This window comes from Poecilia reticulata, chromosome 11, assembly GCF_904066995.2.
Source record: "Poecilia reticulata chromosome 11, P_reticulata-male-v2, whole genome shotgun sequence".
NCBI classification, from domain to species: domain Eukaryota; kingdom Metazoa; phylum Chordata; class Actinopteri; order Cyprinodontiformes; family Poeciliidae; genus Poecilia; species Poecilia reticulata.
This window is the reverse complement of record NC_088840.1, coordinates 15,169,766-15,197,070: the sequence shown is the minus strand read 5'-3', so window position 1 is coordinate 15,197,070 and position 27,305 is coordinate 15,169,766. Positions and strand designations below refer to the sequence as shown.

The 27,305-nt window shown below is 39.4% G+C and overlaps 1 long non-coding RNA gene across 1 annotated transcript in view; it reads left to right on the top strand.

Moving 5' to 3' along the window:
• Nucleotides 1–2,790: 2,790 nt before the first annotated feature.
• LOC103472427 (uncharacterized) overlaps nucleotides 2,791–27,305 on the top strand; it is a 37,227-nt gene continuing 12,712 nt past the window's right edge. The window contains exon 1 of the long non-coding RNA XR_534858.2: nucleotides 2,791–3,597. This is a non-coding gene — a long non-coding RNA (uncharacterized LOC103472427). The remainder of the gene's footprint in view (nucleotides 3,598–27,305) is intronic.

Below are 27,305 nucleotides of genomic sequence, written 5' to 3'. Positions count from 1 at the left end.
CATGCTTGGGATGCCAACGAGTTGTGCGTCGATGGTCTTGGAGAGGTTTCATGTGATGCAGAGTTAAATAACCCTGAACGGATTTTCACACCAGAGATCCCCAGCATGATACTGCCTCCACTTGGGGGTGCCATCATCATAGCAAAAGCCAAATTCGTGCATGCTCTCAGGCACGTACGTGGGCCTGCTTTCTCTCATTGTCCTCATCTTTCTCACTCACACACACACACACACACACACACACACACACACACACACACACACACGTCTATCTATTCAGACAATGCCAACTCTCGCACATCCTCGCCTTCTCTCGGACCTGTGCGAGCGTTGCCTCTTTTGCGGACTCTGTGATTTGTGGCGTCCTTTTGATGTGTAAAGTGGTAAAAAAGGCCTGCTCCCTGCTCTGGACTTTGTCACAGTTTCTGAAGCCATTAGGAGGCTTAGAACCAGTTCTGTTAAAGAGTTATAAAAGTGAAAAATTTCACTTCACGTGTTGAGGTTCCTGCCTGGTTCAGTGGAGCTAAAAGTGGTTCCCCCTGTTGATCACGAACACCCCCATCACTTGTCCGCCTTCCTTTCCTGTGATGCGGTGCAAAGCGGAGTCTGTCCTTATTCACTTCTTCTCCTCCCTGCAGAATGAAAACATCAGCCATCTGGTCGAGGGGTGAGAGGTCAAACCTCAGGCTGGTAATGAGGATGGCGTCGCTTGGGGGATGTTGCATTTGTGTCTGTGTGTGTGTGTGTGTGTGGTTGGTTCAGCGTGTCTGCTTCCTGAGTGAGCATTAAACATTAACGAGTGAGCTCTGCACGTCTAGTGGGAGGACGGGAGATCTGAGTGCCCGGAAGGAGACGGTGCGCGGACAAAGTCGCTGCGGACAAATTAAGAAAGATGCCAGGGCGTTTGCACGGTTGCATGAAGTGCACCGAAAAGCGGACTGCGTGTGGCTACGCCGTACCTTTCAGTCACTCTCTCCTCAAAAAGCTTTTTTCCTCTTGTTTATCGACTCACCCTTCTAGGATTCTGTACATCAATAGCTCGGGTCGATGAGAAAGAAAAGGCACAGAGGCTGCTGTTGTGACAGAGGTGTTTGTGTGTGTGTGGCCTTACATTTGATACACTGTAAGGACAATTTTCCTAACACATGCTATGCTGTGGGGACCAATTGCTCCGTATGGGACCAAAAGCCAGGGGTTCATAAGAAGAAGTGGTGTTTTGGGGTTATGGTTTAGGTCAAGACTAAGGAGTGAATTGAATTTGGGTTAGGTTTGGGGTTAAACATGTACTAGTAAAAGTTAGGTTTACGGCAAGTGTAAAAGTGAGACTATTGAGATGAATGAAAAATTAATAGAAGACGAAGCAAAATCATTGTAATCTATAAAGACATCATATGTGTGTGTGCTTGTCCAGTTATTCTTTTTAGGACAATTTCTGGCATATTTACTAAACTTCTCAAGACCAATGGACCAGTAAAAGGTTGTCCTGATATGGTGGATCTCCTTGTTCAGGGTTAGAGGTTAGGATTAGACGCATGTTGTGAATTAAGTTTTGGTTAATGTTAAGGTTAGGAATAGACTAGTTTTTGTTACGGTTAAGGAAAATGTCGCAGTTAGGCGTAAATGGAGTTATTAAAATGAATGAACAAAGTCCTAAAATGGGTAGAAATACAAATTTGCATGTGTGTATATGTTTTTCCTTTTTTTTTTAATATCATATCACATAATTTGTTCCAGTTGTTTTCCACCTTGACTAAATGTCCTGTCCACTTCTGCTGGAGTTAGCTGTATTTGAAGATAAGCCGTTAGATAACAGCAGCAGGTCTCGCTTGGCCTCGGCGCTGCAGCAACCCAACAGACTGAAAATCACAGAGTGGAGGTAAATAAAAAAAATTAAAAAAAAGCATAGATCTCACAAGCAAACTCGTTTACGTTCACTTCCTTTCTATTCTCTTTGCAGATTCTTCAATGCAGTTGCAAGTGTGTGCTCCTGTGTTAGTGCAGTTGCCATGGAAATGCAAGCAATGGTGGGAATAATGGAACACTCAGCAGTAAACCACCACCTCTCCTGTTTTACCAGTAACCTCTGAGAGCATGTTTTAGTCACGCTCTCCGACTGCGGATCAGTTTAATCATAATATTTCCACTGCATTGAGTTCCCCTACATATAAGGTGAATTTGATTGTTGAGTGTATTACGTGTGCAAGGCTGGTGAAGAAGAAGAAATGGTCTCCGGCTTAATGAGGATAATTATCATAAATGAAAAATAATTATTTCTCAATGGGAAAGGATAAAATATGACTGTTTTATGTTTGCAGAAAAGGATATGAGCAACATATTTCACGTAGAAGAGGTATTACATGTTTCTGTTGCTTTTATATCTCCCATTTCTTTAGAAACATCCTAAGAGCAATTATATTATACACTAGTAAGAAAAAAAGAGGGCAGGCAGACCTTGTACTTTTAACCAGGATCTACACTCATGAGAAAGGCTCTGTCATAAAAACCTTGTCTGGAATTAATAATAATAATACTAATACTACTACTAATAATAATAAAGACGAGGATGTAATAAACAACACCCTCCATATTTATTGGCTCCTCTGATAAATTAATTGAAAAACCTTGAAGGGAAATGTAATTTCACACACAAACACACACACACACACGCACAAAAAAATAAAAAAATTGCATGTTTTAATTAAAGTTTATTTATTGAGTACTGAAAAAAAAATACATACACATCCTACATCTTACAAATTGATGCTCCTTAACAATTCCTGTAAAATACATGGAATGGAAGCAATTTTATATTTCTGTTTAGCTTTATAATGTTATCAGACTTTGAACTTTTAATGGCCTTTTGTTTGCTAGGGGTACAAATGTGATGTGGCCTCTGTCTAGTGTTTGACGGTAAGTAGGATGTCCTTTTCCTGAAATGCTGCGTTAGATTTATGCTGAATTGAAAGTGAAGGGGAACCTTCCAAAAAGTTCCCCTTTTGTCTGATCACTCCACTTAATATTTTTCTGTTCTCTTTTTTTCAGTAGTGGTTTTGGTGTTGGCCTCAAGTACTTTAAAGGCCCACTATCACGCAAAATTCACCCATGTAATTCCATTTGGGCACCTCCTGCTTCTAGAAACAGTCCAATAGCAAACAAACAAACACTTTGCTTTTGCTGGTGTCTACAAAACAACCTTTTGCAAAAAACTCTAAATTGTTGCGTCACAATTTGTTACCTGGCAACCTCAAGCCAAGTATTGCCCGTCACCTGGCAACCTAAGTGGACCTCCACCCGCTACTTTACAAGTTACCGCTGCAATGGCCGCTAAAAAAAGAAGGAAAAATGTTTTGTTGTCATCTGCACTACAGAACATATGTCCATAAATTTTCTCCCAGTTACTTAAAACAGCTTCATTTCAGTTTTGCTTGCAATGTCCCTGAAATATCGCCAAATAAAGCTGTAGTTTGCGCAAATCAGCTAAGGAAGGAGTCCTTTGAAAACTAGGAAGAGGATTTAACAAAATACTTCGGCTGAAGGAAGATTCTGTTCCTACTGTTCGTCACAAATCTGCAGATGATGGCAGATTTACATCATTATGTAAGTACATAATGATGTTTTGTGTGTGTTGTATTGTTCAGCACGAACCTGACTTGTCATGTAGCATAAGCTAACGCTGAACGATAGCTTTAGCACTAGCTAACGATAGCTATTTCTTCTTCTTCTTTTGATTTTTATTGGCGGCTGGCATCCAACTTAAGGTGCATTTACCGCCACCTACCAGACTGGAGTGTGGTCATCAGAGATCTGAGAGAGAATTTAACACACCTCAATGATGTGTACGATGTGCAAATTCACATCTCAACACTCATTAAATACATGTATGAATGCATGAGCACGCACTGGCACACACACACATACTTACACATATTCTAAATACGACTCATTAACCCAGTGTTATTTAAGAACCTAAATAAGAGATTTCTAACATAATTTGATTTATTACCTAATAGATAGATCATAGACAGCCCTATGTTCTTTCTGCTTAGTAATGACTTTAAAAGCTGACACTCCTCTGAGTATTTATCACATTCTAACAAGACATGCTCCACTGTTTCTACCTGATTGCAATAATTACAAGCCCCAGTCTCATGCTTTCCTATTTTAAAGAGCGACCTGTTAAGTCCAGAATGCCCAATTCTAAGTCGAGTCATAACTACTTCCTCTTTCCGCCTTCCACTCAGACAATTACTACCTCCCACACTCTTTTGCATTGCATATAGTTGTCTCCCATTATCATGGTTATCCCATTGCTCCTGCCAAATCTTAATCATTTCTTTTTGAATAATTGATTTACCCTCACTTTTACTCAAAGGAATATTCAAATGAACAATTTCTGATTTCAAGACCTGCTTAGCTAGAATATCTACTTCCTCATTTCCTTCTATACCTGCATGAGCAGGAATCCAGACAAATCGAACCAAGCATTTCTTGCTATGTAGATGAACTAATAATTGGTATATTCTTAATATCAAATATAATCTGCAAGATTTGCCAGATTTAATACTTAATAATGCTGCTTGACTATCTGATGCTATAATAAATGTACTTACTTCCCTAATATCATTATCAAGCAACCATTCTTAGGCTAATATAATGGCTGATAATTCAACTGTAAAAACAGCTAAATGATCAGCAGTTCTCCTCTTAATCAAGACTTTATGGTGTGGGATATTCACTGCTGCCCCAGTTCTACCACTATTTGGATCTTTAGATCCATCTGTACATATAACTATGTTGTCTTTATATCTTTCAAAATATCTGTTAACTACAACCCATTCTGGAGTCTTTCCCTTTTTAAGAATTTCCCTTAATTGAAGATCAACTTCTGGAGATATAAATAACCATGGTGGAATTTCAGAATGAGGAACTGTAACACTATACTTGAAGATGTTTTGCCTTTATGTCCCCCATCCATCCAAAACTATTACAATTTAATTTATGATGTTCCCAACAGTCCTTCAGCACCATCTTAGCTGGACGATCATCCTTATGTCCTTGTAGGTTCACCCAGTACATATACATTAGTTTCAACCTTCTTAATCTTTACGAAAGTTCACCAGTTTCTACTTGTGGAGCAGCTAAAGATGATGTTCTGAAAGCTCCACAACAAATCCTCAATCCTTGTGTTTGCTCACTATCAGGTTTTCTCACATGACTGTCAGCAGCTGCCATATATGCTATACTCCCATAATCCAGAGTAGCTCTCATGAGACGATAGCTATTTCTGACGTTACCTTACTTATCAAGGTGGGAGGTGGGGCCATAAACAGGGAATTTTTATTAAGAGCAATTTTGTTGCAATTTTGGGTTGGCAAAATTATAGTAAAATGTGGTTTAAATTTTGTGTGTGTGTGTTCAAGCTGCGCCATCAAAAATGACTAGTAAGTAGCAATGAATAACAAAAGTGTTTTTCTCAGTAAACAACCTGTTGAGACCCATAAAAGTCAAACCAAGGATAGGAGTTTGGTTCAGAGTCACAGATCTCATCTCTAAACCTCTCCATGTTTGCTTCTGGTTCTGCATGTAGAGCAGTCCAGAACCAGGAGACCCAAGAGGTTGATATATTATTAAGTGCCAAGTATAGTATTATTGTTCTTAATATAATTTTAGATATTAAGTATAATATCCAAAATTTTGGATATTAAGTATAATGTCCAAAATTATACTTTGGATAATCTTTTAAAAAAATACTCTTTACATTCATTTGTAAAAACGTATATTTTGAATGTACAATTTAAAAATTACAAATATATTCAAACAACACTTTAGTTTTTGTAATACTTTTAAGGTTCTGTGTATAGTTTAGTAAGCCTTACTAAATTACAAAATAAATAAATTTCAATAATATTTGTAAGTACATTATAAATAGTGTCCAAGTATATTTCAGTGAAACTTTCAGAGTGCACATCCATGCTACTTTATGCTACTTCATTAGGTGCACCTCATTAGGTGCCTTAATAATCTTTTACTATTGTGTCAAAATGGCAACCACCTGAAGTGAAACTCGCATCGAGTAAACTCACAAGAAGGTCAAACATCAGTAAAAGTTGGTGAGATGAGACATTAATGTTCAGCTCTATTACCGTCTAGAATTCATCAAGTACATCTGGTGGATACTGATGTTATGCAAGAGTAATGTTTCTCTTACTGGGATATCTGCTGACGTCTATCTGCTCCAGTTCTGGTGCAGAGGCTGTAGGTGTGAGGACCTCTGCAGGATACTCTGAACCAGGGGTCGGCAACCCAAAATGTTGAAAGAGCTATTTTGGACCAAAAAAAAAACCCAACAAAAAACAAATCTGTCTGGAGCTGTCTGATTTCTTACTAAATGACGAATAAAACTAATCGTCATTTAAGAATTGTACTCACTAATATTGTTAAATTACTTTTGATGATCTGAAATTTCTAGATGTGACCAAAAAAAAAAAAGCAAAAACAGGATAAACCTGTGAGGTGACAATTGGTTTTTCACAGGACATTTGACGTTAAATGTGGATAAGAACATTTGACTTTAGCAAATAATTGACTTAGTCTATTATTTCAGATTTAAAAAAAATTACTCTCAGCTTCTGCTCAAGGAAGAGGTGGAGCGTTGGAGGAATTGTTTGATTTGATGCTAACCACCAAACGGTGTGTAAATAGGTCGTAGTCATTCAACAGGATGACAAACAGTTTCTAATATTCAATACTAATATGAGTGAAACAGACTCCAGAGGAACTTCCTCTGCTCCACAGCCTGGGGGTTCGAATTGGACCCTGCGTTTGTTCATGAGCTTGGATCAGCTCCATTTAGTGTCAACATTTTGAAAGATGGGGGGGGGGGGAAGAACAAAAAAACAAAGTGTTTGTTTGCAGAAGTCTACGACGAGTTTATGAGAAGTTTCCACTAATAACTCGGCGTCGGCGGGCAGCAGAAGGGAAATGAGGCAGGTGGAGACACGGTGACTCGGCCATGCTTCCCTCCCTCACTCCAAGAACAGAGTGTTTATGCACGCAGTCAGCAGAGAGCGAGCGCATCCCACACGACTCCATGATTGAAAGAAAACAGCATCAATCTAGCAAAGGGCTCAGGGCCTTTTAAAATAACCATGACAGTGTTAGCAGGCGAGGCTCCTATAGCTTAGATAGATAGATGGATGGATGGATGGATGGATGGATGGATGGATGGATGGATGGATGGATGGATGGATGGATGGATGGATGGATGGATGGATGGATGGATGGATGGATGGATGGATGGATGGATGGATGGATGGATGGATGGATAGATAGATAGATAGATAGATAGATAGATAGATAGATAGATAGATAGATAGATAGATAGATAGATAGATAGATAGATAGATAGATAGATAGATAGATAGATAGATAGATAGATAGATAGATAGATAGATAGATAGATAGATAGATAGATAGATAGATAGATAGATAGATAGATAGATAGATAGATAGATAGATAGATAGATAGATAGATAGATAGATAGATAGATAGATAGATAGATAGATAGATAGATAGATAGATAGATAGATAGATAGTCTTGCCCCCTCTAAGTGCTCTGTGGTCATTTTCATTCATCTCCCCCATGATGGTAAAATGTCAAGGTTAGAGTGTGCCAGATTTCTTTCTCTCTCTCTTTCTGTTTTTTTTTCTCTCTCACTCACACACACACATGCACGCACACATACACACACAGTTAGAGGATAGGGAGGTGAAAGGAGCTCCGTATGAATACAAGAATTAGTCAAGCGTGCATTTTCCTTCTTCTCCTTTTCTTTGCCCCTCTGGCTCCTCTGCTGCCCCCTCTCTTTGTTGGTATTGCCCTTTGGTCTCTCTCGATATGTGTGTGTGTGTGTGTGTGTGTGTGTGTGTGTGTGTGTGTGTAAAAATGAGCATAGTTTAGAGAGGTTTAGTTTAGGGGTTTTCTTGGATATTTCTTTTGCTCCATTAAGTTCATGAGTCTTTTTATAGAAAAAGTAAAGTGAGAAGTATTAATTTAACAGAAAGAGGGTCATGTGAAAACATTATGAGGGGAATAGTTATGTGTCGGTTTGATAATCTTTAGTAAACAAAACAAAACACTTTTTCTCTTATTTAACCAAAAAGCCTTCACCTGTTGACGTATAAAGATACATAACTACATCTGTTTAAAATGGAAAACCAGGCCAAAATAATAATATAACACATTGATTATTACCTCTAATTAATAACATTTGTAGTTATTTTGGTGTCATTGCATAGAATGAGATAAATATATAGACTGAACACTTGTTAAAAGCTTTTCAGCCAGCTGACTGTGTGTGAGCAACAGGCCATGGAGAGGTAACACCTTGTTACTCTATGTTCAAAAAGAGACAAGGTTTGTTATCTCATGTAATATTATTTTTTTAAATTATTATTATTTATTTAATATTTTTTTCTTAAGAAGCTGCAGAAACAGTGTGATGGAGGATTTTAGCAGGTTTGAAACATTAACTTTTATACTTAGATGCAGATGGTCGACATTTATCACCATCTGACAAGTTTGGTTTGACTTTATTGAGCATATTGTAATAAAAGAATAACAAAATGATATGCAAACAAAATACATTTTCAGTCTCAACAAGAAATAGAAATCACCTCTTTAATTTCCCGGTCTTCTTTAAATGATCAATATTTTGTGGTGCGATTTATCCTAGCCTTTTGCGTTATTCCACATTTTTGGGTGATATCAGAAACAAAGTTTCTTCCCCCCAATATTTTTGTTGAAATCTTTCGTTTCATCCTTACTTCTTTCCTCGCAGACAAGAATGTCAGGAAACGCATGCATAAACGCTTCCCACGCTACTGTATTTATGAATCGCTTTAAAAAGAAACAAATTGCTGACCAAAGTGCTGCACAGAAAAACAGAAATCAGATGAAATTTTCTTAAAAATGGAGTGAAACGTCCAGATTTTCCTCAGGCCCAACCTACGACTTGTTGATGAGGACTGGACAACCTTCACTCCCCCCCCCCCTGCATGTTTGTCTTTTATTTCACCTCTCCCAAAGTGTTCACCGAAACTCCCCCTTCCCTCTCAGACAGATTTACCCCTCCTCCTCCTCTGGTGAAGCCCCCCTCTCAACCCCGAAGCAGTGCCCCAAGAGAACAGAGGTAAACATGCCCCCTTTTCTTTCTTTCTTTCGTTTTTTTCCCCCCGCTCATTCCCAGTGCTCCCCAAACTCAGTCGTCCTCTCTCTCAGTTTGTTTGCCGACGGGCTGCTTTCTGGACTCGTTGTTTGGCCCTTAGTTCAGAGCACGCTTTGAAGACATAAGGGGAAAAAAAACAAGAATAAGAGGAGGCAATGATACAAATCAATTTGTAAGGTTAGGTTTACAGCTGCACTTGTGTTCTGGGTATTTATAAGTAGAAACCATTTGGGGGTAGGTCTGTGATGTATGTGGAAAACACACAAGAGCTCCTGATAATCCAATGATTTTTATGCTGGAGATTAATAGGATTGAGGTTTTCAACATGACAGAGACATGAAAGCATTACAACAGAGTCACTTCGCATCTTGTAGAAAATAGAACTACAAACATCGATTACTTTTCATAGAGAATTAACCAACAGAAAAAGTGTGGGGGGGGGGTTTGTACTTCCTTTTATTTTTTTATTTATTTTCAGTTTCACTCAGTTCCATTTATTTAAACGGTACGGACAAAACTGACTTCTTCTCAAGACGATTTCAAAATAGGCCCAAATTCAGGTAAAAATTTGGGCCAATTCTTTCCAACTTTTCCGGTCAGATTCATTCAGATCACCTTCACTCCAACTCAGTCCTACTTACATACAATATATTAAAGAACGCATTGACATTGCAAAAAAAATCTCTCACAAAGCAGAGCTGAACACTGAGGCACTGTGACGGGGGACACTTTCTGTGAGCAACAAAAGCAAAACAAAAGTTTACGCCCTCACTCAGTTTAACTCATAAAACACAAAGCACATTCTCCCAGAAACGTTGCCATTTGAATTCGACATACTCTTTCATTTTCTTTCTACCTACTCTTGAAGCCCTTCTGTTGTCATAAACGCTGCTTTGCTAAATATTTTTAGTTTTTATTCTCCATTCATCCGTTTTGAGATCTCACCGTGCCTTTAGTCGCGTTTCACCTCGGAGGCACCGTGCGAGACGGCTGTTTTGACAGCCATCAGACAATAATTGTACATCCGCTGAAGATTTGATAGCTACCTGTTCACGGTGTCACAGTTTTTGTTTTTTTGTTTATCTTTTTGAAACAGTAGCTGACATGCTGTTGCAGTTGTTTTTCAACGTTTTCTGTTGATAAAAATGTCAGCTGACATGTTTGCTGCTTTGTCGCAGGCTGTAGGAGAGGAGACTGTGTGGGAGTGAAGGTTGAGAGAAAGACAGTTCAGGGTGACCCGCTGTTTTGCGTGCGGCAGGGTGCATTGTTTTAAGCCCGAGACGTTACCGAGAAGTGGAGCTGGATTCAAAATGCACAAAGTCAAGAAGGTTATGAATAGACTTGACGTTTTGCAGAGCTCACTAGCGAACTACAACATGTGGAAAAGTTGCACTCCCCGTCGTCGCCCGAGACGTGGAAATCGATGAGCTCTCGTCATGCTTCTCAGTCACCCTGTAATGCTGTCCGCTGGGGTCACCTGGTAAAAAAAACAACAAAAAAAAACAGCCCATATGGTAGGAGGTTTAGACAAACCGCACACCAGCGCCTGCACACACTCTTAACACTTGTGCCACGGTGCGCGCTCGCTGCACCGTGGTAGTAAAGGGGAGAGCTTGCAGACTCTGCAGAAAGTCTCTCAAGCTTTTTTTTTTTCTTCCATCTTTCTAAGCTGGAACATGATGCAGGCCTCCTCTGACATGCACACACAGTGTAAGACACACTTGAGTGTTATGAGGTGCCGCTGCTTGAAGACAGACGAAGCGGGTCTGGGTGGGATTAGATCCTTGCGGCCCTATAGCTTTCACCAAACTGTCTGGCCTTGACTTTCTTTCGTCTCTGTATCTTTCTCCCACACCTGTTTCAGTCTGATTTGTAAAAGTAGCCCCCACCCCTCCCCATTCCCTTTTTTAAGGGTACGTAGCTATTACATTACCCTCGAAAACCTTAATGTTTTCTCATATGTGGGCATTGTGTGGCGGCAGATCCACAGCAGGGTTTCAGAGCCGCAACATTTTCAAACGTATCGGCCGCTGAGAAGTGAGAGGAGCTCAGCCGTGTGGGCTGAAAATGTCCCAGCAGACTGGGTTTATTGCCTCAGATCCGTCTAGAATCAGTCTCCATTGTTCTGCAGGTTTGCCCCTCGAAAAGCTCTGGGGATACTCTATCTCATAAAAGAGGCCGTTAATGTACTCTGACCCAGAGTGGGATTATTATTTCGACGGTCTCCTGGCACGGAGAGAAGGAGTTGGTCGCGTCCGCTCGGGTGGATCACTGGGAGCAGGTCGGACGAGGCCTCACCGAAACACAGATATAGGAAGAGCTATCAAATAAAAGGCCAACAAAGAGCTTCGGCTCGTCCTGTGTGACACGCAAAACACGAGCTGTGGAATCAGTGGGGAAACAAGGCAAAGAAAATATTTGCAAAGCCAGATCTAATGCTGCTTGTACAGCATGTACTGAATGCGTACATCCTCATAATCACGCAGGCAAAGCTCTCTGAAGTCTTTTGTGACTTGCTTCTATTTTTGCTACGGAAGGGTATTTGCCAGAGGCGCTTTCTGAACATCAGAGCCGGCTCACTGACTCATCTGTGCACAAAGATCTGTAACGTTTGACATTTGATGTTTGTCTCAGTGGAAGTTTGACCCAAATTTAGAGCACTCAGGGTTGCACCAACCGTTAAAAAAGCGTGCCGTTTATGTCAATTTCTTTAGCAACAGTTTAAAACAACGTATGAAAGCCGAAGGATCTTTTGAGTTTCGCAGTTTTAAATCCACTTTCAGCTCAATGTTTTGTTTTGTTTTTGCCTTTCTAAACTGCATACAGTTCTATTTAAGTATACAGATAGAACATCTTTGATGCGTTCCCAACACAAATAGCAATTTAAGCTCTTTGGATTTTATGAGATAAAAGCGTGCATGGTTGAAAAGTGAAAGCAAAAGAATTCGTGGCTAATCGGAAGGAGCGGGCCATTTCCCGATGGGCCAGTCGGACGTTTTGACCACAAGGACCAGTTTCTCCTTTTTCTTTCTTCGGGCCAGTGTATTGTCATATCATTGGTGGGTTGATTACATAAGCTCCTTTTGTCAGACCATTATAAGAAAATCAGTTTTGTCTGATTATCTGTAATCGATATCTGTGCAATGTAGATGTGGTGAAGCCGACGTTATCTTGAAACAACATGCAGTAACTGCTGCCCCTGCACCACGTCCGCCTTTACTGGCAACTCTTGTGTTTTTTTTTTCTTTTCTTTTTTTGTATGTGTGTGTTAATTTCAAAGACGCAGAGATCCGTCCAATCTCTAAAACACGTATTAATGTTTTAGAGTTGGTCACGTTTCTTTAACACTGCTCTTATGCAGAAGATAATAGTGTCATTAGGAAGTTTATGTTACACCGTTAGTGACAAACTCGCAGAGAACTGAGCAATATAATTTTTTAATCTTTAATCATCAGGATTATGTGCGAACACTAATTTGCTTGGCATTTAATACTACAGAAGAGGAAGCTTTTGCTGGAGATTTGCGCTTTAACTAATGTTCTTAAATATGTGAAATCAAAGTTGTTATGGAACCGTTTCCTTGCAGAGGAAAAAGAGATGATAGTGTGATAAGAAAGTGTGACATTGCCTTTAGTATCAGATATTTTTATTTGGATATCTCTGAATACTTACAATATATATTCTCAGATATTGTTGAAAAGAATGTGTTGTAAAAATGATTGTTGGACGTGTGCACTCACGTTGAAAGAAATCTACATTGCGAAGAAATTTTTTACTTGCACCAAATTAGAAATATTTTAGGAAATTCTCTGAATTGCCAGTTTTTACAGAACAGTGTCACCATCGTAGACTTGATATGTAAGGTTATAATTACATGCTTTTAATAATAATGGGTCATTATCTAGACTGGGCCAGTTTGAAACTCCAGGTTTTAGTGGTGCTTAGTTTTACTTTTCACCATGCAGCTTTTTGCATAGAGGCCAAAATGAATTAACCTCATCTGAACAGAGGAACCTCTTCCACATGTTTGCAAATTTGTTATTTGTTACCAACCATTTATGAAGGCCTGATGTGTGTTTATTTATGTGGATATTAAATTAGACTCAGATGGAGTGTATTTACAAATTAAGTCACTGATTTTATTTAGGGACATCATAGCAAAGGGATTTTGTTTTACACTTTTGTGATTTTTTTTAAATGTGTAATACATTTTAAAAACCTACATTCACGTAACTGTATATAATAATGTGCAGGTTGAAGTTTTTGGTTTTAATGAGAACAAATGTGAAAAAGTTGAAGTCTCTGTAAGCCCAGTTTTGACTGACATGGGTTATTACTATTCAGACATTAAATTTCCTTGAAAGTTTATATCTTGACAAAAATAAAAAAACAGGGTTAAAAGCTTAAAATCCAGCGTAAAGATTATGTGCATTTATTAATAAACATTTCCAGCGATTTAACATCTTTTACTCAATGCTCAAGTTAATTTATGGGTTACCTCAGAGAGACAAGTTAAACTGAGAATGAGATATTTCTAATTTTTGTTGACGATGAGATTCCAAATCTGTCTTTAGTTTAGTTGGGGTTTTTTTTCATGCAGTGTTTTAAAGGTTGCTAGTGTGTGAATATCTACATGTTTGCATGAGTATTTAAGAGTCCTGCAGCTTCACACATTGACACGACTTGGTGTCGCTTCTGTTGCACCTCGCCGCATACACATGCACCAGAGCTGCCCTTTGGAGGAAGTGGTTACCTTTTAGGCTTTCTGGTTTCACATATCTTCTTCCGTTTGTAAGAGTGTGTCTGTCTGTATGCATGCTTGCGTGCGTGTGTGTGTGTGTGTGTGTGTGTGTGTGTGTGTAGGATTAGGAGAGGCCCAGCTCAAGGTAGAAAGACAGATGAGGTTGCTCCCCCCTCCATTTTTTGTCTCACTTTTCGGTTCTTTCTTCGCTTTCCAGTCTTTTTTCCCCTCCGTCCTCTGTGCCTTTTTTCCCCTCCTTAGTGGCACCGTGATGGATGGCAGCCTGCAGGGGTGAAGGTGGAGGGGGTTTGTGATCAACAGCCAGGCTATTGTGTGTTTCTTTCACTTTGTGTGTTTACTTTTCACTTAAAGATGAGAACAATGACAGGACTCAAAGACGTGGAGCCTTTCTAAAAGAAACGCAGGGACCAATTTCTTATTTTCATTTGTTTATTTTTTGTGATGGTTTAGAACCAGTGTAAGGGATTTATGGTGGCCTAGTTAAGTTTAGTCGATCGGCCGCGTTAGTCGGATACGAAGGGACACATGGCGCAAGTGATGTTTCTGTGTGTCTGTGTGTGTGTTTGTGCGGTTGAAGATCTCTCCAGGAAAGGCCGTGTGGGATATGAAACCTGTAATGACAAAATGACTCACTAATCACGGTGATTAGAGGGTTGATGAGGGGAAGGCAGATGCTGTCACAGAGCTGGTTCAGCCTTCAAACAAGAACAGGCTGACAAAGAAGCACACAGACGGAACTTTTACAGAAAAACATGCTTCTTGTTTTGCACATACGGCGCCTTGCAAAAGTAGAAGAAAGGCCCCGAGTTTCTGTTTTTGCATGTTGCAACCACAAACCGAACTCTCTTGGTATTTTATGCAATAGACCCACACAATCTACAACAAGATTGTGATTTTTCTTTTTTTAAAGAAATAAAAATGCAATCAAACCTGCCACGCATTTGTTTTTAGCTCCTTTTGCTCTGATAACTAGATATGTAGAAATGCAGATGATTGTCCATGATATTTCATAAATCTGGCTTTCATAGAAAACAGGCAAGAAGAAGAAAGTCTCCTTTGCAGTTTTCCACATGACATCTAGGGGACACTCCAAACATGTGGCTAAAGGGCGCTTTTGTCATTTGACTCCAATATTGAACTTTTTGAATACATGGCAAGCACATTATATTGTTAGAGACTAACGCTGTATACCCCACTAAACACACCATGCCCTCTGTCAAACATTGTTACAGCATCATGGTGTACAGGTCCTTTTTCCTCTGTAAAATTAGCTAAATCTTTACTGAAACACACACCATCATTTTCAGTTTTTTTTATTTATTAATGATTACCCCCCCTACTTTCTGTGGACCGCCTCATAAAATCCCATTGTAATGTAGCAAAATGAAGAAGTTCAAGGGTCATGAATACATTTGTATGTTCAACAACTGCATATGCAGAAGAAACATGCGTCCTCCACAGCGTTGGCCTCAGAGCGACTGCACACATCCTCATACAGTCGCACACACACACGCACACACACCCACACACACGCACACTTCTTGGCATTGAAATTAATTCACTGACCCCTGTTTAATGGTCTGTGGGTTTATGTCGTCACGTGTCACTATCACTTACAAAGGAAATAAAATCTTAGCACATTACACTTCAATTAGGTGTTTAATACGTCCCATTAAAACTCTGCCATTTCAACTGCTGAATGATAACAGTTTGAAAAGTGATAAAAACAAATTTTATGGGTTATCCTCAGTAAATCTATATGGCAGATGGTTAATGTGGCTAGGCTAAATGTGTTAGAGTGGAGCTCCTGGTGAGGGTTTAAGCTTTTTTTAAATGTCACATCTTTTATAGATTAGGTGCTGATGAACGCGAGCAACTCGCACAAACTGCTGCTGCTCAGCAGGGAGGCTAAAACATTTCAGCCCATTAAAATGTTTTGCATGTAAAGCATGTCGGTATCAAAAAGATATCCACTCCAAATTTAAAAGTTGGAAAGTAAATATTACTTCTGTTGATATTAATGCATGAGGCAATTTTTTTTTTTACAGCTCCTTGAACTATTAAAGGGCGAGTGTCCTTTTAATCGTTCCTTAAGAGGGACAAAAGAGTGTCCTTTTTTGTCCACACAGCATTGGCTTTAGCTGATCTTGTTGTTTAAAATCGTTTTGCAGCCAATCCTACTTCATAGTAAATTCCCCTGCTGTTAAGTGAGCCATCTGCAATGTCAGTTTGTGGTAGATTGTTACTTTATTTTAATTTTATAAAATGTGAAAACACAGCTGGCCTGTTCCACTTCTCATGTTTAGGTGTGGTTCACTCCTTTAAATAGTGCAGTTTGTAGCTTTTACAAACACATGTTTGTTATGTATTCGTTAAAGTTGTCACCGTGTCGCGACAGTATGATATGAGACAGATTATCTGTAAAAAGATGGAGCTCCTCCACCTCCTCCTTCAGCTACTATTTTACTTTTTTATTTTATTTTAATAAATAGGTGTACTGCAGGCTGGTTTTGAGGAAAAAAATAATAGATGTGTGTGTGGAGTTTAATTACAAGAATATTACTGGAATTTAAATGAAATCAAATTGCTAGGATTGAAATAATGATAACAAAAATAAAAGAAGTTGACTAATAAAAGAAAAATGTTTTGTGTCGTGCCAAACACTTTGTGGTCACACAAAATTGTTCTGAGGAACACAAATGGCCCACCACTGTTTAATGTCATATAGCTGTGTTTTTGGGTTAATTTTTCTCTGTGTTTTTTTTTTTGTTTGTTTTTTACTCTTTAATGATTTTTGGTTCAACTTATTAATTGAATTAATAATAATAACCCCCCCCCTCAAATGTCATCCAGATATGTAGCCTTTTACATTCTATAAATATTGTCAGCGACTGTCACTTTCTCTGTTTTCGTTCCTTGTTTTTGCTCAGACATCCCAGCTGACAGCGTGTCAAAAACCAGAGACATCAAACCCCTGAGCTTGTTTTACAAACATTGACAGACATCGAATCTGCCGATGAACAGTCACACAGTGACAACCACAATTAATTAAATAAATAAATAAATAAATAGTCTATCTTTGAATTACAATTTTGCCCAGCTGGGATTTTAGTGTTAGTTATTAAACACAATTTTGCTGCACATGTTCTCTGTTCAAAAATATGTTTTTGTGACATCCTGCCATTTTTTTTATCTGTTTTGCTTTTGTTTTGTACTCTTATCTCTGGAAAAATAGATCTTTAAGAACATTGGCAATTTGAGTATCAGATTAAAAAAAGAGTGATTTTTCTCAGAGAACTGCATAAGTGAACCAGCCTACAAAAACCCTGAACTTTTAAAACATTTTTTACAATTTCTTTTTCATAATTCTTCAGAAAACTATGAAAAACCTACACTTTTTATAGCAACTGCATGTATATAGCATCCTACATATTTATTGGCAGCCCTGACAAAGCTTTGCAAGGAGCCAAAAATCAATGTTTTTATTGCAGGATCATGATCTCATGGTAACATTTTTTGAAATCCAAGTTTTAATTTAAGTAGAGGTATTCAGTTGTTAAAAATACAATGAAATGATAAGAAATGTAAGTGCATTTTTTAATTAAAAAAATATTTTATATACATATTTATATATATATTGCACTCCAATACATACATTTTATTTGAGTGAGCCTTTTATAAGTTTGTAATTGTAATATTTAAATTTATAAAGTTTATCTGGGGTCTAAATATTAACTGTATGAGAAACAAATTTCTCTCGGCCGTTACATTAGACAGGAAAGACTAAAGGAAAAGAAAACATCACTGAAGAAAAGCTTATATGTGTCAATCTTCACAGGCACGGAAAAAGCTACAAGAAAACAGCTTCTCACTTAAACTTGCTCATATCTTCAGTGAGATTAATTGTTAAAAAAAATATTTAAAACAAAGGGGGGAAGAAACCCTACAACAATTGGCCAACCAGACTAACCATAGCACCGTGCACAGACAGGAGGAAGGTAAAGGATATTTAAACAGCTCTCAAAACTCATGGTTAGAAAACGTCAGGAAATTGTTTCGTGTCAAATTGTGCCAGTGTAATAAACATGAATTTATTTTTCAGCCTTTTGCTCCTTTTTATCAGGGGAGTCGATAACTGTCTCTGGAGCGCTTGAACATCCACTTGGTGTTCTGATGTGTGCATTAGGCTTGCATACACAGTTCCTTTTTGTTGGCAGAGTATATATACCTCATTGCAAGCGAGCGATTTTTGATATGCGCTTATCTTAATGCCATGGGAGAGCTTCTGTCACCTCATCTGTTTCAGTCGTGTTTTCTAGACAACTTGTAAAATGCGTGTAGACGCGTTCTTCTTATGCAGACTGCACCTTACATCCTGTGTCTGTGTGTGATCACACAAGAGAATATATGTCAAACCGCTGCTGCGTCTCAACCACACCTTCGACACGAGTGTGTGTGTGTGTCTCTCTCTCTGCAGTTGCACAAACACACACGTTTTTACTCGGATATAAAGTGATCGCGCAGCCATGTAAGCGCCGGCATGCAAAACAAGCCCCAGCAACAGCAGCAGCAGTAGTACAATAATGAGACCTCTGTGTTTAACAAAGTGGAAATACTCTTTTGAAATGACAGAAAATAAGCAGCTATGAAGATGCATGAATCTGTGTTTCTTGCTAAAAACACGGGCTCTGGTTTGTGTCGTTTCTTCTCTGAGGTGTCTGGATCTTATAAGCAAAAAAAGAAAAAAGAAAAAAAAGAAAACGGTACCATCTCCTAAAAATATGCATTACCAAACAGTGACTTGAAGTTGCAGGAAAATTAGCAAATAATTTATCAGAAATATGAGTCTGAGTCTGTTTCGGTGCTCGATTCAACATTTCAGCCAGTCACCATGAATGTTATATTCCCTACTAAGCATTTGTAGCTTAAAATGTGTGTGCGTGCGTGCGCGCATGTGTGTGTGCTAAACAAAAGAAGCAGCGAGCAAAGTGTGATCAATCAATGATTGCCTGGAGGCAATATCTATTAACAACTCCATCTTTGGTTATCATTCTCCTGATGCTCACATTGTTATGCACAGATACTGTACAGAGGAGAAAACGAGGCTGAATAAGTGAATGTAAACATGAAAGGAAATAGCCTGTTTATTTGACTACCGTGCACTGTAATGACCCTATATTTTATGGTGCATTAAAATCTACTCATTGGTTCTGCTTTGTTGTTCCTATAAATGGGAGATGCACTCTGTACGCTGCGCACTGGTACTGGAAACGTATCAACTGGAATGCATACCAGTCCATGCTATACATAGACACTGGTTAGAGTGTCAGAGTGGCAATGGTTGGACTCTAACCTCTCCTACCTAATTAAGCAATTAGGCTTTAGGTCTCTTGAACTTGAAATATCTAATTGAGATTTTTATGTGACAGACGAACCAAAGTAGTCTTTGCTGTAAGTGTAAAGGAAGATAAATATGGTACTGAAGATGTTTTTTTTTGGAGACAAAAATGAGAATTGTGCAATGTAGATTTGCACTGATGTAGATTCCCATGATGGGCTGCAGCCACTCTGAGTAAGTACTGAGTTGCACATCTATGATATTAGGTTTTTGCCCATTGTTCTTTGCAGAACAGCTCAAGCTCGGTCAGGGTGGATAAAATATCTGGAGAGCAATTTCAAGTCTCGCCACAAATGATCAATGAAATTAAGGTTTCGACTTTGACTGGGTCATTAAACCCTTCCATCGTACCACTGGTTGTATGATACTGGGAGGTGAACCTCCAACGCCATCTCAAGACTTTTCCTTAAGAATGTTCTGTAACTAACGCCTACTTCCTGTCTCTGCTGTTTCCAGCCTGTGGGTTTAGGTGGAAAGTCTTGTTGGAATTGCATTTTCAGATAACCGGTCTCTCTAATTGCACTTTGGTACGAGTGTGTGTGTACATGGTTGTTTGTCCGGTGTGTCTCAGTGTTGACCTGAGATTGGTTCCCTGTCCCCCACCCTGCCCGGTTATTTAATGATCACTGGAGATAGACACCAACCCACCCGGCCCCCGTCCAGCTTTCACGGATAACTGGGTTAAGACAATATACAGATAGATTGAACAGTGCGAGTTCTTCAAAGCATTAGACTGTGTTTTATAAGCTAACTCTGCTTTATTAAACTTTACCCTAATGATGGCGTTTGTTCTCTATTGTTAAAAGTTGCAGAACATTTGGATTTATACTGACATTAAATTACACACAGGTTGAGTTAGTTTACTAACTAGCGTGGCTTACTATTGCTTGGACAAGTTTTTTTTATTTAGGGAATTTAAATTAAGAGAGACTTGATACAAATGCTTGACACGATTTGAAAATCAGATATTAATTCTCCTTCAACTTCAAAATGATGCACTGCTTGGTGCTGATCTAACACACAACAACCCAACAAAGCACATGACAAAATGTGAAAAATTCAGGGGGTGTTAACACTATCAAGTACTAATTAAGTCAATGTGTGAAATCTTATTGTCTAATAAAGTACAAGAGCATCTACATGTTCGCCTGTTTCACATTGTGCGCTGCAGCTGCGGCCAAGACACTTCAAAATGCTATAAAAATTGTTTTTAGAAGAGAAACATTCTTCAAAATGCTAATAGTAAAATTTCTTTGTACAGACATAAATTTTCTCACACACAGACGGAGGTGTTAAAGTAACTCCCTGGCAGGAGCCAACCTGCCACGCAGTCCCATACTCGAACAGCGTCAGATAGATTACAAGTGTCTCGTACCTGCAGGAAGCAAAGAAATCCATTTTTGGACAGACTGTCGAGCGTAAAGTTTTATTTGGCTCGTCAAGAAAAAGAAAAGCGCTCGAGCATCTACTGTATCTTGGCTCCCATGTTGGGCTGCAGGCAAATACCGTCAGAGACGACGGCTACCTGAAGAGGCTGAGCTAAACCACTCGGCTCTCCCCTTTGCAAAGCTATTCAACAAGAAAGCCAAAAGCATCATAAACATGCTAGAAATCATATATTGGCAGATGTATAGAAATTGCTACTTCTTATACCCGTGGCTTGTGTGAGGAAGTGACTTGTCCACCAGTAATAAGTTTGTTTTTTTGATCCCTTGTTTCTCTGGCTTGTTTTTGAGCCAGGTATCAGATTTTCTCTCATTTTCATGTGTTTGAAAGGAAAGAGAGAAAGTTTGAGTACAAAGGAGACGTGAGTGTACACTTTGAAAAAGCATCACTGCTTCTTCGGGCTCCATGAAAAAACAAATGATACATATAATATAGAAATGTTTCTTCCTAGGGCTTCAAGAAACTTAGATAAGACTCCTGGGGTATAATGTAAGAAGCACACAAGTCTTGATTATCTCTGAATATAAAATTATTTGTCTTTAATCAGGGCACAGATCTTCTCTTCTTTGGCACTGAGTTGGGTATAAAATCAAACAAACAAGAACTTTGGTGAAATATAATTTAAAGGTTGAGCACAGATAAGTTTGTTTTCCTTTAAAAACATATGTGTTGCTCGTAATGTCTACAGAGTGAGAATGACTACTTTGGGGGTTTCAGTTTCATAATATTTTCTGTATCATAAATAAGCATATCATTGCCGTCTTAGATTTACTCAAGACGCCTCTGATTTCAAGTACGAGACAGGAAGTGATACAAATAAAGTATCGAGGCTTCTGAATGAACAGATTTTCTGCTGCAATTTTAGAGCTGACTGCTCATCTCCAACTTTGACCAATTTCCAACTGCAACGCATAATAAAAAACATTCAAACTATGCTTTCCTGGCTTTGCAGCTGGCAGCAGGTGTTTATTAATTATATTAGGAAGACAGGCAGAGTCACTTTGTATCTTTGAAAGAGATGTGCAGATGTAGATTTCCTACACTGGCATTTGCTGAAATTTGCAAAACTTAAAGCAGCCTGTCCCCTTCCAATGCTAAATTGTGCTCCGCACACAGCATAAAAAGGCAGTAAAAATAGCGCCAAGCTGCTGTTATTTCAGTGTCCCGTGGATCCCTTTTTGTTTTCCTTCGTGTTTATTTGTTGTTGCTGTCAGACATTAAGATTTTAAAGGGATAAATCTGGTCGTAGATCACCTCCGCTGCTCTTGTCAGATGTGATCTCGCTGCCCCGTATGTGTTGATAAAAGACCGGAGCTGGCAGAGGGAAGTAAATCTAATTTTTCCTTTAAATTGAAGGAACTGTCACAGCTGACACAGTTACAAGAGAGAAGAGAGAAAAAAAAAAACCCATCAGATGTGCTTCTAGGGCGATGGACAATAGCGGATAAAGACCTAATGTAAAAACAAGCAAATGTGTGGGAACATTTCGAATTACTGACAATTCTGCTTATTTGTAGATAACTGCATGATGATCCTGAACATTTTACATACCCATTTCTCTCTCCAGTATCCTTTTGGACGTAAAAATGGAAAAATGTGGAGGCGAGGACAAAACAGACACACAAGCCGTATGCTTTTAATGACATAAAAAAAAAAAAGATAAATTCCCTCGTGGCTCATGCTCCATGTACTTATCCAATTTGTTCAGTTTGCAGATGATTGCTGTGCTAACGGCCAGGACAGCACACACACACACACACACGACTCTAAAACTTCATCTACTTTACCTTCTCTTTTGAGGGAATAAACGTATGTAGTACCTTACCATCGTAAATAATAGCTGAAAATTGTTGAACATAAATCTGTTATTGGTGTTGTAAGTGTAACTAATTTTCTTCCTTTGGTCTTTTAACTGCTCACACTTTAAAAACCGCTGCTGCTCCGCATCAAACGGAGTCAGAAGGAGCGGTTCAGGCATCTGGGTCGGGAGGCCACGTTTTGGAGGTTCGTCGGACATTTCCTGCAAGGCGAAGAGCAGAAGCAGCTGAACCGCTGTGCACTGGAGGAGATTTTTACATAAAGAGAGCAAATTGTACAACGGCAAATGGGAATCGGTAGATGGACATTTTGCTACAATGTTGAGGCCATTTTATACAACAGTTGTCTAAAAAAGACCCGTAAGCCTTCTGAAGTTTTTTTATTTTTTTTATCTTATTGTGTTTTTTTGAAAATGCAGGTTGGAAGAAGACAGAATTACTAACTAAACCAGATTTTCAGATAATGCCACGTTTCTTGCTCTGAAAAGATAAGAATCGACCACATCCTGTCCAGCTAATAGGATATAAACCATATTAGAGTTTGAGGTTAAATTCCTCCTACACACCAAGCTTTGACATCTAACACATGTACCTGGACAATTTACACTCCAAGATATAAACCAGGGCGGTTGTCCACATTAAGTTAGCATTTTACATCCAATTAACACATAAATAAGGTGCTTGTTGGATTACATTGATTTATTATAGTAAAGAGAACAGATCACAATGATTTTTGCTTTCAGCTAGCGAAATATAATTATGTGGAAACTGTTGGGGGGGTGGGGGGGGGAGTCAGTGATTCATTTTTTAGCGTAAAACCATGAACATGAAGAACAGACATTTGTGCCACAACTTGAGTAAAGGTCCAATAAGTTAATCTGTCAGGTTTTATCTCTGGAGAATATTTATAAATGTCATAAATGGAGTTTGTGTTTTTTTTGTTGTTTTGTTTTTTTAAGTTAATTTAAAACGAAGAAAGCAATCACGGCTCAGTCAGAGAAATTTAAGTTGAAGGCTACGTCAAAGCAAAGTTGATTACAACACGAATGCATCAATTTTTAATTCGTGGATCTTTTGATTCCTCACGGTTGGCCATCCAAGTCGCATTTCTGCAGCCTGTGCAGTCTTTTCTCGCACAGCGTCACCTTTGTTGCTCAAGTTGCCATCCACATCGTCCTACTGTCGCCCAAACGCTCCCTTGAAAGCCACCTCTGAATCACCTGTTAGTCTGACATGTCTGCGGCACAGCGTGGTGCCTCGTGTCACTGCAGAACGGAGACAAGATAGAAAAGTCCGTCCTTCTCTCCTTTGTTACTCGGTGCTAGACTCCCTCCCCTCCACCCACCTCCCTCCGACTGTGTCCATCTGTTCATCTCTCAGCGGAGCAGGGTGAGGAGGAGGTGAGACATGCATGCGCAGGCACACAACCACTTACACGGGCTGTAAACATGTTCTCTCCACTGACACACACAAAAAAAACCACACACAGAAAGAGGCCGTGGTGAAAATGCAGAGCTCAGCGTTAACCTTCCTGTTCTGAAACTGCTGGAGTGAGGCATGAGAAACTCGGCTCAGGCGGCGTGACTAGTGTAACCAACTTGATTATTTAAATAAGTGAAAAAGTAGAGCGATAGATGGAATTTGGGTAGATATTGAATTAATTTGCCGTTGTTGGATGAACAAGTTTGCATCGTAACGTTTTCAGAAAAGTAAGGAAAAAAAGGAATATTAAAAAAAAAGCTCCAAAAACAAAAACGGAGGAGACGTTCATCCCAGTAATCTTAAACTGAATAAACGTCTTGCAGAGCTGTGCATGTACAATCATACTCCAGGTTGCAGTTCTTAATTGCTATCTGATCGTAATGTCAATCTGAAAACTTAACCTGAGTAGGTGACAAGCCAAATGTGTTTTCAATAGAAAGGTGGCTCTGCTAAACATCAGAACATCAGAACTGAATGTTGTGTTTTTATTCAAATATGCGCAATCAAATTAAGGGAATGTTTGACCGACAGCTGCTGTGATATGAGGAAGAACACCTGCTCTGCAATCGCATTGTCTGGCTCACAGATGTGACGACTCTTCTCTGATGTTCTAACTTGTTATTCTATCATCGTGGCTGAGTGTCAAGTAAAATTTATGCTCTAGTCATGTTCAGTAATTAAATAGTCAAAGTTTACACTTTGACCGTCAGCGTTTACCTCGAATTTAAAAACTGGGAAATCCTGCTAAGACGGTAAACATGGAAGCGTTGAGATGTCCCACCAACATTTATTATAGGAGATACAAATTAGCTTTTCATTTCCAGCTTACCTGGTACTTTGACATAAAAAACCCCCAAACATTTTCACATTAACTTGAAGAATAGTTTTAGCTCAACAACATTGTTAGATTGTGCACCTAAGTCAAATTTAAGTCCAGAACTTGATTATACCACTTCAAAGCCACCTCATTTTTACATTTTTCTTTTTTTTTTTTTTTTGGGGGGGCAAAGGTAAAGTTGCTTGTGTGCTTCATGTCATTATTGTGCTGCATAAAACAAGAGTCCTAAAGCTTAAGGTAAAGAAACCATGGTCAGACATTTTCTGGCGGAGCAGAATTTATGGTTTCATCTATGATGAAAAGTCATGAACACGGACCTTACCCAAGGCAAGTTGGGCCTGCAGCGCCTCAGATGTCGATCTGGGGCCCCGTTGCCACCTCCAGGACGAGTTACTGATTTACCACATTTCTTCGTTTGAGGGTCATGGTTCTCACTTTGGTTCAGTGGAACCTCAAAGCCTTAGAAATGGCTTTGTAACTTCCCCCGCGACTACAGGTTTTTTCATGTTACTGAATTAAATGATCTACATTTGCATGCAACTTTGCCACAAAAGTCCAGTTTTGAAAACACAGAACTGGAGAACAGCTGTCACTGCACACATTTCATTCTTCCTATGGAAAGAGAGTCCACTCCCAGGCTGCTGGTGCAGATGAAGCAGTACAATAACATAAAGGAGCGTAATGGTTTGTAATAACAGCCTTGAGTCTCGCTCTATAATTTAGCCGTTGTTTGTTTCCTTCCGTCGTGTTGTTTATGCGAGTCTTTGTGTCGGTTATCACACTTTGAAAAAGATGAAAAGAGGAAAACATTATTTATATGCGTTTGTACACACTTATTTTTTTTTTTTTTATTTTTTGCATCTACTCATAAACAGTCCGAAGCTGCTTCTGATTTTGTTGTCAAACACAGACTCGTAGAAAAGAAGGCTGCTTGAGAGCACAATGAGCTCACATCAATCGGCTGCTGCTGCTGCTGCTGCCGTGACACTATCTGGGTGTGTGTGTGTGTGTGTGTGTGTGTGTGTGTGTGTGTGTGTGTGTGTGTGTGTGTGTGTGTGTGTGTGTGTGTGTGTGTGTGTGTGTGTGTGTGTGTGTAGGAGACTGAGTGAGTGTGTATAATAGGTGTGAAAAATCTCATTAATGCAGTGCGGCTGCTGAGCCACGGCTGCTGCTAAGTCCCTTGTATTGTCACTTTTCTCCAAGGCCCCCGAGTGCTAGCTAGCTAACTAGCATCATTGCCATGGAGACCCCGGCAGCTATTCCTCCCCACTCATCCTCAGAGCTTTCCCCCTTATGTTGTAGACACACACACACACGCACACACACACAGTCTCAGTAGCTAGGAGGGGGGCACACACACCTTCAATTTCTTCCTCTCTTACAGCCTCGCTCTCGCTTTTTGTCCTCTGACAAAGCTTGACAAACCACATGTGACTTGGAGGGCTCAGCACTGGGGAATTGTCAGAGCCCCCCCACCACCCCGTCCCTCAACAATTCATACAAACTCTAAATAAGCAGCCACATTGATTTTTAATGATAGCAGCCCGTGGAGATCCTTGTCTTCAGCAGAGAAGGAGGCAGAGAGAAGTTGAGGCAGAAAGGTGACCTCTGGGTCACTTTTCTTTTGTTTTGTTGAAGAGTAAACAACTCCAAAAGTGTTGCACGCTGCGGCTGTGGCTAAAAACCTCCTTGTATGTCAGAGGTGGTCCAGATCCTGATGTCATATTGTTTATATTGCATATGTTATTTACAATTTAAAGACAAAACATATTAAAGAAATGCATTTAGCAGCTATAACTTTCATCGAATATGTCCAATATGTGAATATCTGAAGCTGCAGTTCCAGTTGGTTTGTCAGCTGCAGGTCTGGGCCGTTGGGTCTGCTTCTGTGTATGCGTTCAATGTCTTTTGCTGCATAAATACATTTCAGACAACTTTTATTTGTAATATCAATAGCAGCAGCATAGCGTGGAGTTATTAGCGCTCTCTGTGACAGAGCCTTTCTGACTGCAGAGAGTATTATTTTTCTAACTCGCACTCCAGTTTTTTCTCACTTTTCCTGACAAGTCATAAGCATATATTAGCTTATTGGGGACTGAAACTGAAACATTTTGATACTTCTTTGTGTCTACTACATCTGTGCAGTGTGGTTGACTCACTTGTTTACAGAATTTATCAGAGGTCCAAAGCAAACAAATAAATGCCTCGACAAGCGTAGAGGTTCATGTTCACCTCAGTGACTGCAACATGTCCAGATAATGTGGGTGCAAAACACGTCTACCACCACCGTGCTTGGCACTAGGGATGAAATGCTTTTGCAGACGGGCGGCACGT